Raw genomic sequence first — 14,737 nt, 5'->3', positions numbered from 1 at the left:
AAAACATAGCTTTGACTAGACAGACCTTTGTTGGTAAAGTAATGGCTCTGCTTTTTAATATGTTGTCTAGGTTGGTCATAGCTTTTCTTCCAAGGAGCAATTGTCTTTTAATTTCATGGCTGCAGTCACCATCTGCAGTAATTTTGGAGCTCAAGAAAACAAATTCTGTCACTGTTTCCATTGTTTCCCCATCTATTTGCCATGAAGTGATGAAACTGGATGCCATGATCTTAGTGTTGAGTTTTAAGCCACCTTTTTCACTTTCTTCAAGAGGTTCTTTAGTTCCTCTTTGCTTTCTGCCATAAGGGTGGTTGTCATCTGCATAACTGAGGTTACTGATATTTCTCCCGGCAATCTTGATTATAGCTTGTGCTTCACCCAGCTGGGCATTTCTCATGATGTACTCTGCATATAAGTTAAATAAGCAGGGTGACAATATACAACCTTGATGTACTCCTTTCCCTATTTGGAACTAGTCTGTTGTTCCATGTCCAGTTCTAACTGTTGCTTCCTGACCTGCAGGTTTCTCAGGAGGCAGGTCAGGTGGTCTGGTATTCCCATCTCTTGAAGAATTTTCCACAGTTTGTTGTGGTGGTTAGAGCTCAGAATCTGGAACTAGACTGGCTTCAAATCATGACTCTTCCAGTTGGCTAACTGTGCCCGAGTTATAGAACACCTCCTTGTTCTCATTCCTTTCTGTGTGAGGATGTCTGGGCCCCACCTACGGGTTGCTGTAAGGACTGCCAGAACCAGGGAAAGCCCTTAGAATGAATGATGCTGACAACACGTCAGATATTCCATGTAACCCTAACCCTACTTGTGGCTCAGATGGTAAAGGATCTGCCTGCAATGCAGGAGAACCAGGTTCGACCCTGGGGTTGAGAAGATCCCTTGGAGGAGGAAATGGCAACCTACTTCGGTATTCTTGCCTGGAGAATCCCATGGACAGGGTAATCTGGCAGACTACAGTCCATGGGGTCGCAAAGAGTTGGACACAACCGAGTGACTAAGAAACTTGAAAGTACTCCTGCTCCTCTCTCCACACCTCTCCCCTCACTCCCATCCCCGCAATAACGAAGGATTCCATTCAAAGAATGCAACACACTGGACAGATTTTGTTGTTGTTGTTCAGTTGCTAAGTTATGTCCGACTCTTTGTGACCCCAGGGACTGCAGCGTGCCAAGCTCCTCTGTCCTGTCTCCCAGAGTTTGCTCAAATTCATGTCCATTGAGTCAGGGATGCTATCTAACCATCTAATCCTCTGCTGCCCCCTTCTCCTTTTGCCTTCAATCTTTCCCAGCATCAGGGTCTTTTCCAATGAGTCAATCCAGCAAAAATGTCCGAGGGCCTGCTACATGCTAGGTCCCCAGTTGGATGCTTTCAGAGTTATTATCTTTTTAAAAAAATTTATTGAAGTACAACTGAATTACAATATTGTGTTGGTTTCTGCTGTGCAGCACAGTTATTCAGTTACACACACACACACACACACACACACACACACATATCATCTTTTCCTTTATGATTTATTGCAGGATATTGGATATAATTTCCTGTGCTATACAGTAGGTCCTTGCTGTTCATCCATTCTATGTATCTGCTAATCTCAAACTCCCAGTCCATCCTGCCCTCACCTCTCCTCCCTCTAGGCAACCACGAGTCTGTTCTCCATGTGAAAAAAGTGAAAGTGTTAGTCCCTCAGTCATGTTTGACTCTTTGTCACCCCTTGGACTGTAGCTGCCAGGCTTCCCTGTCCATGGAATTCTCCAGGCAATAATATTGGAGTAGGTTGCCATTTCCTACTCCAAGGGATCTTCTCAACCCAGGGGGTCGAACTTGGGTCTCCCTCATTGCAAGCAGATTCTTTACCATCTGAGCCACCAGGAAGCCCCTGTTCTCCATACCTCACAGTTATTATCCTGTTTCATCCTCACAGTAGCATCATCATCTCACTGCAAACAAATCCACAAACCTGTACTAAGCTGTAGAGGCTAAATGTCAAAGCTAGAGAATGTGAACCAGTGGTTTTCAAATTGAACACACAACAGAATCACCTGGAGAGTTTGTCAGAACTCAGACTGTCATCATCAGAGTTTCTGATCAAGTAGATCCCGGGTGGGGCCTGAGAATTTGCATTTCTAACAAGTTTCCAGTTGATGCTGATACTGCTGGCCCCAGGGAGCACACTTGGAGAACCATGGAGGAAATGCTGCAGACCATCAGAGATGGTCCCGAATACTTCCCTTCCCTGCAAGGCATGTTGTGGTTTTTCAAAAGGCAGATGCTTTAGATGCCTCCATATCTGCTTCCCTTCCTTGTAATACTTCTTCCTCCCTAGTCTAACTCAGTGGTCTAACAAAGGTCCATCTAGTCAAAGCTATAGTTTTTCCAGTAGTCATGTATGGATGTGAGAGTTGGACCATAAAGAAGCCTGAGCCCTGAAGAATTGATGCTTTTGAACTGTGGTGCTGAAGAAGACTCTTGAGAGTCCCGTGGACTGTGAGGAGATCAAACCAGTCAATCCTAAAGGACATTAGTCCAGAATATTCACTGGAAGGACTGATGGGACAGCTGAGAATGAGGTCGTTGGACGGCATCACCGATTCAATGGACATGAGTTTGAGCAAGCTCTGGAAGATGGTGAAGGACAGGGAAGCTTGGCGTGCTGCAGTCCATGGGGTCACAAAGAGTCAGACACAGCTGAGCAACTTACCCTTCAGTGTCTCTGAGGACTTCTGTATGGGGCTACATACGTGAAACCAAGCATGGGTGCTCATGGAAGATTGGAAAGCATTTCAAGCGCAGTTTGGGTTGTGCTTGATTTTGCCTTCTGTACTAATTACAGAACATAGCCTGCTCATAGATTCTGATGCCACTGCACAATAATACATGGGATAGAGCATGAGAAGAAATATTTTACAGACACTAACACACAACAGGCAATGGCACCCCACTCCAGTACTCTTGCCTGGAGAATCCCATGGACCGAGGAGCCTGGTGGGCTGCTGTCTATGGGGTCGCGAAGAGTCAGACACAACTGAGTGACTTCACTTTCACTCTTCACTTTCCTGCATTGGAGAAGGAAATGGCAACCCACTCCAGTGTTCTTGCCTGGAGAATCCCAGGGACGGGGGAGCCTGTTGGGCTGACGTCTGTGGGGTTGCACAGTGTTGGACATGACTGAAGTGACTTAGCAGCAGCAACACACAACAGGGGTGGGGGACAGGTGGGAGAGGAAGGATTTATGTGTGTGAAGGCAAGTGTGCTTACACCTGTAAGTCCTTGGGAGTTCTTGTTAGAGCGGACATTCCAGGCAGAGAAACAGCAAGCGCAAAGAAGCACAGTCACTGGGGACTTCCTTGGCGATCCAGTGGTTGGGACTTTGCCTTCCAATGCAAAAGGTGCAGGTTCAATCCCTGGTCTGGGAGATAGGATCCCACATGCCTTGTGAGATAAACAAAAAACATAAAGCAAAAGCAATATTGTAACAAATTCAAAAAAGACTTTAAAGATGATCCATAGCAAAAGGAAAAAATTCTTAAAAAAGCAAAAAGGCACAAAGGCAGAAAGCCTTAGTCTTGTTTAAGGATTGATGAGAGGGGTGTGTCATGCCACCTGTGTTCCTCTCTTTATCCAGGGGGATTAGCTCCTGATACTAACAGACGGGCCACACTGATTACATTTTCCTTTTTGTTTCCAGGGATAAAATAAGTTGGATGACTCTGATGGGTTAGGAGTGCAATAGACAAACACCAAGAATATCCCTGGCACTGTTTACATGCTTCTCTTAGAGCAGCATTGACCAGTAGAACTTTCTATGATAATGAAAATGTTCTGTAGTTGTGCTGTCCCAGGTCAGTCATATGTGACTCACGAAACACTTGAAATGTGGCTGATGGGATGAAGGAACTGAATTTTTAATTTTAGCTCATTTAAATTCAATTTTAATTTTGAATCAAAATAAATACATCTGAGGATGTGTGATCGGAGCTCCAGAGACAGACCATCAGGGGTCATAACTGCTGGTCTTCCAGCTACTTCTAGGGCACCTGCCTGAAGGTAGGGTTCTTAATTAGATGCTGGTGGGAATACATGATGAAGGAGATAGACAGAGAACTCAACAGGCAACCAGAATGCCAAGAGGTGAGAGCAGCAAAAGATGGAGCCCAGGATTCTGAGAGAGCACACAGAGAACCGTGTAGTCCTCTGTCTTGCTTAGAGATGGCATCTCAGAAGGGTGGAGGCTGGGCTCAGGGTGAGGATGAGCTGGAGTTAGTAAGGGAGGCTGGTGAAGAGCCAAGTGGAGGATGTGGCATCCTTTGGTTGTCATGGTGACAATGGGGCCCTGGAAATCACAGCCTGCCCTTGGGCTGCTATTTAATTAAGCCACCCAACCATGGCAGGGAATCACTGTTTTATTTTTATACTTTATTTCATCCCCAGAAAGAGTTAAGGAGGATTGTAAGAACAAACATAGAGCACAATAGGATAAAAATAGAAAACTCTGTGAAGGGAAAATAAGGACAGCTAGTAAGATGAACCCAGAGGGCTTCTGGGTTGTCTCCACCCTTGGTGAGCTGACAGTTGCTTTACTCTCATGAAGGAGTCCCTGCTCGTGCTGACATCTGGGATCCAAGGCACTTGATACCACCGTAGCAGGGTCATGGGCAAGCTTCCCCAGGGAATGCCTGACCAAATGACTGTCCGAAGATGGAGGTGATTCTGAGAAGGCAGCACCCTGGAGCCCTCCCAGTTACATAAGTGCAGGAAGCAAGAAATGAAACTCAAATCTATGACCTAGGGACTTCCCTGGTGGTCTAATGGTTAAGATTTTAAGACTTCAAGACTTCAAATTTCAATGCAGGGGGTGGGAGTTTGATCCCTGCTGGGGAGCTAAGATCCCATATGTGTGGAGGCCAAAAAACCAAAATATAAAACAGAAGCAATATTGTTACAAATTAAATAAAGACTTTTAAAATGGGGCACATAAAAAAAAATCTTTGAAAAAAAATCTGTGCCCTAACACCTTTTTATGGATTGAATTATGTTCCCTCCAAACACAGTTCAAGTACTAACCCCCAGCACCTAAGAATGTGACCTTATTGGAAAATAGGATCTTTGGAGATGTAATCAAGTTAAAAGGAGATTATGAGGGTGGGCCCTATTCAAATATGATTGCAGTCCTCAGGAAAATGACAGAGAGATGTCCTCGGCTGTGCTGGGTCTTAGTTGTATTAATAACATGTGGAATTTTTACTTGCTATTTCACTTTTAATAGCTTGCAAACTCTTAGTTGTGGCATGTGGGATCTAGTTCCCTGATCAGGGATCCAACCCAGATCCCCTACATTGGGAGCACAGATTCTTAGCCACCGGACTACCAGGGAAGTCCCATGGATCATTTTAAGTTTATCCTATTTGAAGTACATTGTTTCTTGGATGTGTACGTTAATGTTTTTCATCAAATTTGAGAAGTTTCAATCCATGGTTTCTTAATATATTATTTCTGCCCCTTTCGCTTCCTCCTCTTCTTCTGGGCCTTCAGAAGATTCTGTTCATTTTTATTGCTTCTTTTTTCTTCCTGCTCTTCAGAATAGACCATTTCATTTGGCATTTTCAAGTTCACTGATTCTTTCTTTTGTCTATTCAAATCTGCTGGGCCCTTCTAGTGAATCTGTCTTTCAATTATTGCACATTTTTATATTTTTCATAACTTATCAGTTCAGTTCAGGTAAGTCGCTCAGTCATATCCGACTCTTTGCAATCCCGTGGACTGCAGCACACCAGGCCTCCCTGTCCATCACCAACTCCCGGGCTTGCTCAAACTCATGTTCATTGAGTTGTTGATGCCATCCAACCATCTCATCCTCTGTCGTCCCCTTCTCCTGCCTTCAATCTTTCCCATAATCAGGGTCTTTTTCAGTGAGTCAGTTCTTTGCATCAGGTGGTCAAAGTATTGGAGCTTCAGCTTCAGCATCAGACCTTCCAGTGAATTTTCAGGACTGATTTCCATTAGGATGGACTGGTTGGATCTCCTTGCAGTCCAAGGGACTCTCAGGTATCTTTTCCAACACCACAGTTCAAAAGCATCAGTTCTTTGGCACCCAACTTTCTTTATGGCCCAACTCTCACATCCATACATGACTATTGGAAAAACCATAGCTTTGACTAGATAGACCTTTGTCAGTAAAGTAATGGCTCTGCTTTTTAATATGCTGTCTATATTGGTCATAGCTTTTCTTCCAAAGAGCAAACACCTGTTATTTCATGCCTGCAGTCACCATCTGCAGTGATTTTGGAGCTTAAGAAAACAAAGTCTGTCACTGTTTCCATTGTTTCCCCATCTATTTGCCATGAAGTGATCATAATTTACATCATCTTATTAATATTCTGTATTTGGTGAGACATCATTGTCATATTTTCCTTTAGTTCTTTAACAGGTTTCCTTTAGTTCTTTGAACATATTTAAAATGACTGCTTTAAAATCATTATTACAGGACTTCCCTGGGTCCAGTAGTCAAGGCTTCATGCTCCCAATGCAGGGGGCCCAGGTTCAATTTCTGGTCAGAGAACTAGATCCCACAGGCTGCAATGAAGATTGAAATCACGTGTGCTGCAAAAAAGACCTGGCACAACCAAATAGATAAATAAATAAAATATTAAAAGAAAACCATTATAACTATGATTCTGGGCACTTGGTTTTCAAGGCTGCCACAGAGCTGGGCCAGGAGGAGGGAAAATGGAAACAGAGCAAGTTAAAATACCAGAAAAACCATTGTTCTTACTCTAATTCAACCTTTTAAAAAAATAAACACTACTTCTGGATTGCTAAACGTCTGGTTAGTTTCTGAAATTCTGAAAAACATGTGTTTTTAATAGTTTGCCATTTTTCTTTCTTTCTGCTCTATGGAGTTTGGCCCATCCTTATTCTACAGCAATTTTTGCTGACATTACTAAATTTCATTGATTTCTTGTCTTTTTTTTCTCAGCACTGCTTTAGATGCATCCTGCAAATATCGATAAGTTGTATTTTATTTTCATTCAGCTACATGGACTTTTTTCCTTTGAGACTTCCTTTTTAACCCATGGATAATTTAGAATTCTGTTGTTCCAAGTGTGTAGAGACTTTTCTAATGACTTTTCATTATTGATTCCTACCTTGATTCCATTATCTTCAAAGAACTTACTTAATATAATTTAAAATCTTTTAAATGTGTTGAGGCTTGTTTTATGGCCCTGGATATGCATGGTCTTTCTTTGTGAGTGTTTCATGGGCACTTAAAAACAGAATGTATATTTTGCTGTTGCTGGATAGAGTGTTCCAAAAATGTTAATTAGATCTTGGTGGTGGGTGGTGGTGTTCATATCTTCTGCATCTTTCTAGATTTTCTCTCTAATAGTTCTATCAATTGCTGAGAGTGGAGTGTTGATATTCCAAGTATATTCATGAATTTGTTTATAACACTTGCCTACTATATATGGATCTAACCCAGGTCTCCTGCATTGCAGGCAGATTCTTTACCATCTGAGCCACCAGGGAAGCCCATATAAATCTATATGTGTATATACATTATATACACATATAACTTATCACAGTCTACCATTAATTATGCTTAATTGCTTTTTTGGTTTTATTTAATTTTAGTTTTTTTATCGAAGTATGGCTGATTTACAATGTGTTAATTTCTACTGTACAGCAAAGTGACTCAGTTACATATATACATACATTATTTTTTATAATCTTTTCTATTATGATTTATCACAGGATATTAAACAGCACCCTGTTCTATACAGAAGGACCTTGTTATCCATTCTATATATAATAGCTTGCATCTGCTAATCCCAGACTCCCAATCCATCCCTCCCCCTTGCCCTTGGCAACCCTCAAGTCTGTTATCTATGTCTGTGAGCTTTTTTATGTTTCATAAATAAATTCATTTGTGTCATATTTTAGATTCCACACATAAGTGATATCATACGGTATTTGTCTTTCTCTTTCTGACTTACTTCACTTAGAATAGTAATCTCTTAAATTCATCCAACACATTGCTGCAAATGGTGTTGTTTTATTTTTATTTAATTGACTTTTTAGTTATAGTGGTGGCAGTTTAGTCTCCAAGCCGTGTCCAGCTCTTTGAGACCCCACGGAATGCAGCACATCAAGCTTCCCTGTCCTTCACTATCTCCTGGAGTTGGCTCAAACTCATGTCTACTGAGTCAGTGATGCCATCCAATGATTTCATCCTCTGTCACCTCTTTCTCCTCCTGCCTTCAATCTTTCCCAGCATCAGAATCTTTTCCAATGAATTGGCTCTCCATATCAGGTGGCCAAAGTATTGGAGCTTCAGCTTCAGCATCAGTTCTTCCAAAGAATATTCAGGGTTGATTTCTTTTAGGATTGACTGGCTTGATTTCCTCGATATCCAAAGGACTCTCAAGAGTCTTCTTCGGCACCACATAAGCATCAGCTCTTCAGTGCTCAGCCTTCTTTATGGTCCAACTCTCACATCCATACATGACTACTGGAAAAATCATGAGTTTGACTATACGGACCTTTGTCAGCAAAATGATGTCTCTGCTTTTTAATCATTGTCTAGGTTTGTCATAGCTCTCCTTCCAAGGAGCAAGTGTCTTTTAATTTCATGGCTGCAGTCACTGTCCACATTGATTTTGGAGCCCAAGAAAATGAAATCTGATGCTGTTTCCACATTTTCCCCATTTGCCATGAAGTGATAGGACTGGATGCCATGATCTTCATTTTTTGAATGTTGGGTTTAAAGCCAGGTTTTTCACTCTTATCTTTCACATTCATCAAGAGTTTCTTTAGTTCCTCTTCACTTTTTTTTGGAGGGCATTATGTGAAGTGAAATAAGTCAGACAGAAAGATAAATACTGTATGATATCACTTATATGTGCACCCTAAAAGGTACAACAAAGTAGTAAATATAACAAAAAAGTAGACTCAGATATAGAGAACAAAGTAGTGGTTCCCAGTGTGTAGGGGAAGGTGTGGAGGGAATATAGGGATAGGTAAGTGGGAGAAACAAACTACTGAGTGTAAGATAGGTTCAAGGATATATTGTAAAACATGGGGAATACAGCCAATATTTTGTAATAACTGTAAATGGAAAGTAACCTTTAAAAATTGTGCAAATTTTTTTTAAAGATGGTTGAGGATTTCCATAGTGGTCCAGTGGCTAAGACTCCAAGCTCCCAATGCAGGGGGCCTGGGTTCAATCCCTGGTCAGGGAACTAGACCCCACATGCCACAGCTAAAGAGTTCTCAGGCTGCAACTAAAGATCCTGCATGCCTCAATAAAGATTGAAGATCCTATGTGAAGATCCTGCATGAAGACCCAGTGCAACCAAATAACTAAATAAATATTTTTTTTTAATTCATAATTCACAGTCCTTTTTCTTAGCATTTAAAAATATTGTGCCACTTCCTTCTGGCCTCCTTGGTTCTTCATGAGATATCTGCTGTCATTCAAATTAGTTTTCATGTGTAGATAAAGTTGTTTCTTTCTGGATCTTTCAGATTTTTTATTTGTCCCTAGATTTAACTATGATGGGCCCTGATGTGAATTTATTTGGGGAGAACGAAATGGCAACCCACTCCAATGTTCTTGCCTGGAGAATCCCAGGGATGGGGGAGCCTGGCGGGCTGCCATCTATGGGGTCGCATAGAGTCGGACACGACTGAGCGACTTCCCTTTCACTTTTCACTTTCATGCATTGGAGAAGGAAATGGCAACCCACTCCAGTGTTCTTGCCTGGAGAACCCCAGGGATGGGGGAGCCTGGTGGGCTGCCGTCTATGGGGTCGCACAGAGTCGGACACGACTGAAGCGACTTAGCAGCAGCAGCAGCATCCTGTTTGGTGTTCCCTTGGATTTTGGAATGTGTTATTTCATGTTCTTTGCCTAAATTGGGGATTTTTCAGTCGTTATTGCTTCAAATATTTTTCATCTCCACTTTCTTTCTTTTCTCCTGCTGCTGCTGCTGCCAAATCGCTTCTGTCATGTCCGACTCCCATAGACGGCAGCCCACCAGGCTCCTCTGTCCACAGGATTCTCCAGACAAGAATACTGGAGTAGGTTGCCATTTCCTTCTCCATTTCTCCTTCTAGGACCCTGATGATATGAATGTTAGATTCTTCCACTATAGTCCCACAGTTCCCTGAGACTCTGTTCTCTGTCTTTTCAGTGTATTTTCTCTGTGCTGTTCTGATTGAGTAATTTCTGTTGTTCTATCCTCGATCCCACTGATTCATTCCTGTGTCATACTTTTTTTCTGGCACCCAGTCCATTCAGTTTCTTTTAATTGGGTTCTTGTATTTTTAGTTCAATAATTTAGTTTCCTTTTGGTTCTTTTTAAAAATAGCTTCCACTTCTTTTCTGGGATTTTCTCCTTCTTGTGTTTCAAATATGCATGTAATTGCTTGTTGAAGCATTTTTAAAAAGATGACTGCTTTATAGTCCTTGTCAGAGAATTCCAACCTGTGAGTCATCTCAGTGTTGACATCTGTTGATTGTCTCTCTCATTGAAATTTTCATTTTTTTCAGTCGTTAGTATGATGAGTAATTTTCAGTTGTGTTTTGGACATTTTGATTATTATATTGTGAGACATTGAATCCTATTTAATTTTTGGTCAGACAGTCACCCATTTTAGCATTCGGGTGTAGCCTACAGGTCAAGGTGTGGGTGGGTTTTTAGCTCCCTGCTGAACTCTGTTGACAGGATCCCGACAAAGGTGGAGCAGTGACTCACATAGCCTGTGAAGGCAGAGGAGTAGGGTGGAAGCTCAATAACCATCTTAGCACTGACTCACGCTACCTTATTTTCTCCCAGTTGGGTATAAGCTCAGCTCCCGTCTTTGCCGAGCTGACACGGGGTAGGGGATGTGAAGGGCCATCTAGCCCCACCACACACGGCCTCCTTCCATTTCCCTGAGGCCAGGTGAAGCAGGGGTGCAGCTCCCCACTGGAACCCACTGACGTCCCAAAGCAGGGAAGTCAGAGCACTGCCTGCTTTGCTGGATGCAAAAGATCAGCCCCCTGTTTGGCCCTGCCAACACCACCAGATGGATAAATCAGAACTTCACTCTTAATTCCTTAAGGATGTCAGGGAAATGGAAGATTAACTCCTCATTGGGCCTGGCAGAAACCTTAGGTACACATATTGATCCATCATGTTTGGCAGGAGTTAGGGAGATAATGGTTTTCCATTCTCTTATGCATCTCTTCTTGATCCTTTGTTCAAAGGTAATAGGCTTCTCTTGGAGCTTTTTTTTTCTCCTTTTCTTTTCTTCACTCTGCCTTTTGGTGGCTCCATTTTGCAGGTTTCCCCAATGCTCTATTCAGAATCAGAATATATGGGAGGCAGAAAGAAAAACTAGGGAAATCATGATCATATCATTCCTCAAGTTCTGCTGTCCTTAGGAAGCCTGCCTTCTTTTTACTTTTCAGTCTTTCTGTACTTGTTGTGTATCATTTTTTTAGATTCCACATATAAGCAATATCATATGATATCTGTTTTCCTCTGTCTGACTTCGCTTGGTATGATAATCTTCAGGTCTATGCGCAGTGCTAAAAATGGCATTATTTCATTCTTTTTAATGGCTGAGTAATACTCCATTGTATATATGTACCATATCTTTATGCTTTCTTCTGTTGATGGACATTTAAGTTGCTTCCATGTCTTGGCTATTGTAAACAGAGCTGCAATGGGGTACATGTATTCTTTTAAATCATGTTTTTCTCCAGATATATGCTCAGGTGTGGGATTGCTGGATCACATAGTAGCTATGAAGGAAGAGAAGGGGAAGACAGAGGATGAGATGGTTAGGTGGCATCACCAACTTGATGGACATGAGTTTGAGCAAGCTCCAGGAGTTGGTAATGGATAGGGAAACCTGGCATGCTACAGTCTATGGGGTTGCAAAGAGTCAAACATGACTGAGTGATTGAACTGAACTGATGGTAGCTATATTTTTAGTTTTTACCAGAACCTCCATACTGCTCTCCATAAAAGAATAGGTGGTACAGTGGTAAATAATCAGCCTACAATGCTGGAGACTCAGGTTCAAATTGCATCCATGAAACTGAGAGACACTTGCTCCTTGGAAGGAAAGCTATGACAAATCTAGACAGCATATTAAAAAGCAGAGACATTAAAAAAAAAAAGCAGAGACATTACTTTGCTGACAAAGGTCAGTATAGCCAAAGCTGTAGTTTTTTCCAGTTGTCATGTGAAGATGTAAGAGTTGAACCATAAAGAAAAATGAGCACTGAAGAACTGATGCTTTTGAATCATGGTGCTAGAGAAGACTCTTGAAAGTCCTTCGGACTTTAAGGAGATCAAACCAATCAATCCTAAAGGAAATCAACCCTGGATATTCATTGGAAGAACTGTTTATGAAGCTAAAGCTTCAATACTTTGGCTACTTAATGCAAAGAGCCAACTCATTGGAAAAGACCCTGATGCTGGAAAAGATTGAAGGCAAAAGGAGAAAGGGACAGCAGAGAATGAGATGGTTAAATAGCATCACCAACTCAACAGACTAGAATTTGAGCAAATTCCGTGAGATAGTAAAGGATAGAGGAGCCTGATATGGGGTCACAAAAAGTCAGACACAACCTAGCAACTGAACAACAACAACATACTGTTCTCCAAAGCACCTGGACCAATTTATATTCCCACCAGCAGCAGTTTGTAGGAGGGTTCCCTTTCCTCCACACTCTCTCAAGCATTTATAGTTTGTAGACTTTTTGATGATAGTCATTTTGACTTGGTGTGAGGTGATACCTCATTGTAATTTTGATTTGCATTTCTCTAATACTTAGTAATGTTAAGCACCATTTCATGTGCCTCTTGGCCGTCTTTATGAAGAGATGGTTTTTAAAGTTCAGAACCATTGGCTGACCAGTGGAGACCTTAGCAACATCCAGGGAGTGGTCAGGATTCATCACAGAAGAGTTAGAATGGACTCATATTTCTGAAGGAGCTAAAGCATAGACGTTTGATATTACCTCCAAATAAGGTCCTCAATACAGTCACAGAAATAACCTCAAATGGCATAATAAACCATATTGTATGTTCCTGTTTTAAATATAGTAATTTATCAAATGGAAACATTTAAAATACATCACAATTTTTGTAACGCTGATTTAGAGCTGTATCCTTTCTTAATACATCAGGAACCTCAAAAAATTGGAAGTACCTGAAGACCTTTCTTGATCTTTAAGAAGTTGTGGGAATTAGAACCAATATTCCTGGAGTTGCTGATCACAATGACGTGGAATATGTCCACCATTTTTACCATAGTTCCTCCTGGAATAGTGAGCAAATGGAATAGTCCTGAGTGAGAATTCATATCAAAGAGGTATAACTAAATTGCATATGCTTCTCTGGCTTTATCTCTGCTTCAAGAGATGCCCTTTGGGAGACTTTCCTGTGGTCCAGTGGTTAAGGCTCTGCACTCCCAATGCAGGGGATGCCAGTTCAATCCCTGGTTGGGGAACTAAGATCCTGCATGTGGCATGGCCCAAATAAATAAATAAATAAACAAAATGGATTTATTTAAAAAAATAGAGAAATGTCTTTTGGGTTTACAAGAGCTCCAGTACCTAGGGGGATTTGAAGTACATGGCCAAGTTGCATCAGAGAATCCCTTCCTGTGAGAGTCTATCATTCATTCATTCTATGAATAAACACAAATAAAAGAGGTATTTCTCTCCAGAAACTTGCTTTCATACTCCAGAGCAAACCTATGTATAACAAATCTTTTGTGTAACAGATGCTATTTTTGGCTCTGAATGCCACTACGTCTAAGAAAGAGGGAAAATAGTTTCTTCTGGAAGACACCAATGATACAATAGCGTTGTCCCAGGGTGCACTTTTTTTTTCTTATTTTTATGTGTTCTTCTGTTTGGACTTTTATTGATATAGACCTGTTGGGAAAAGATGATTGAGCCCCATTAAGTTCACCTAGATAAACAGGATAATTTCCTCACAGTGATTCACAACAATCTACCAGTACTTTTGCATCGATGGCCTTTGTTCATAAAATCAATAAAATATGTGGATTTTCCCAACATATTTGCTATTTGTTATACCTTTTTTCAGTCTTTCCTTATCACTCTGAACAGCCTCAGAAAAAAACCCCATTTAGGGACTTCCCTGGTGGTCCATGTTAAGACTCTGTGCTCCCAGTGCAGAGGGCCCAGGCTCAACTAGATCCCGCGTGTCCCAAGGCTGGGGGGCGGGGCTCGATCCCTGTTCAGGGAACTAGATCCCACATGCCACAGCTAAAGATCCCACATGCCACAAGGAAGACTGAAGACCCAGGGTGCTACCACTAAGAACTGGCACAGCAAAATAAATTCATTAAAAAACATAAATATTAAAAAAATTAAAATGATGGCAGTATGGCTGAAGGACCATGAGGATAAGAGCAGAGGGAGGAGATGAAGGAGCGATATCCAGGGCTCAAAACAATGAAAGGTTTTTAGGCCATGGGAAGGACTTTGACTTTTATTCTAAACAGGATGAGAAACCAGTAGAGGGATTGAGCAGGGGTTGCCATGAGAGACATATTTTAAGAGGGTCAGCTTGGCTGCTACGTGAAAAATGTACTAAAGAGGCCAAGAAAGAAGTAGAGAGGCCAGTTTATGAGCTAACCTGGTCTTACTTGCGGTAGTGCAGGTGATGGTCATTTGACCTAAGGTAGTATGTAGA

This window comes from Odocoileus virginianus, chromosome 2 (genome assembly GCF_023699985.2).
Source record: "Odocoileus virginianus isolate 20LAN1187 ecotype Illinois chromosome 2, Ovbor_1.2, whole genome shotgun sequence".
Taxonomy (NCBI): Eukaryota; Metazoa; Chordata; class Mammalia; order Artiodactyla; family Cervidae; genus Odocoileus; species Odocoileus virginianus.
The sequence above is the reverse complement of the archived record's forward strand: the minus strand, read 5'-3'. Positions refer to the sequence as shown.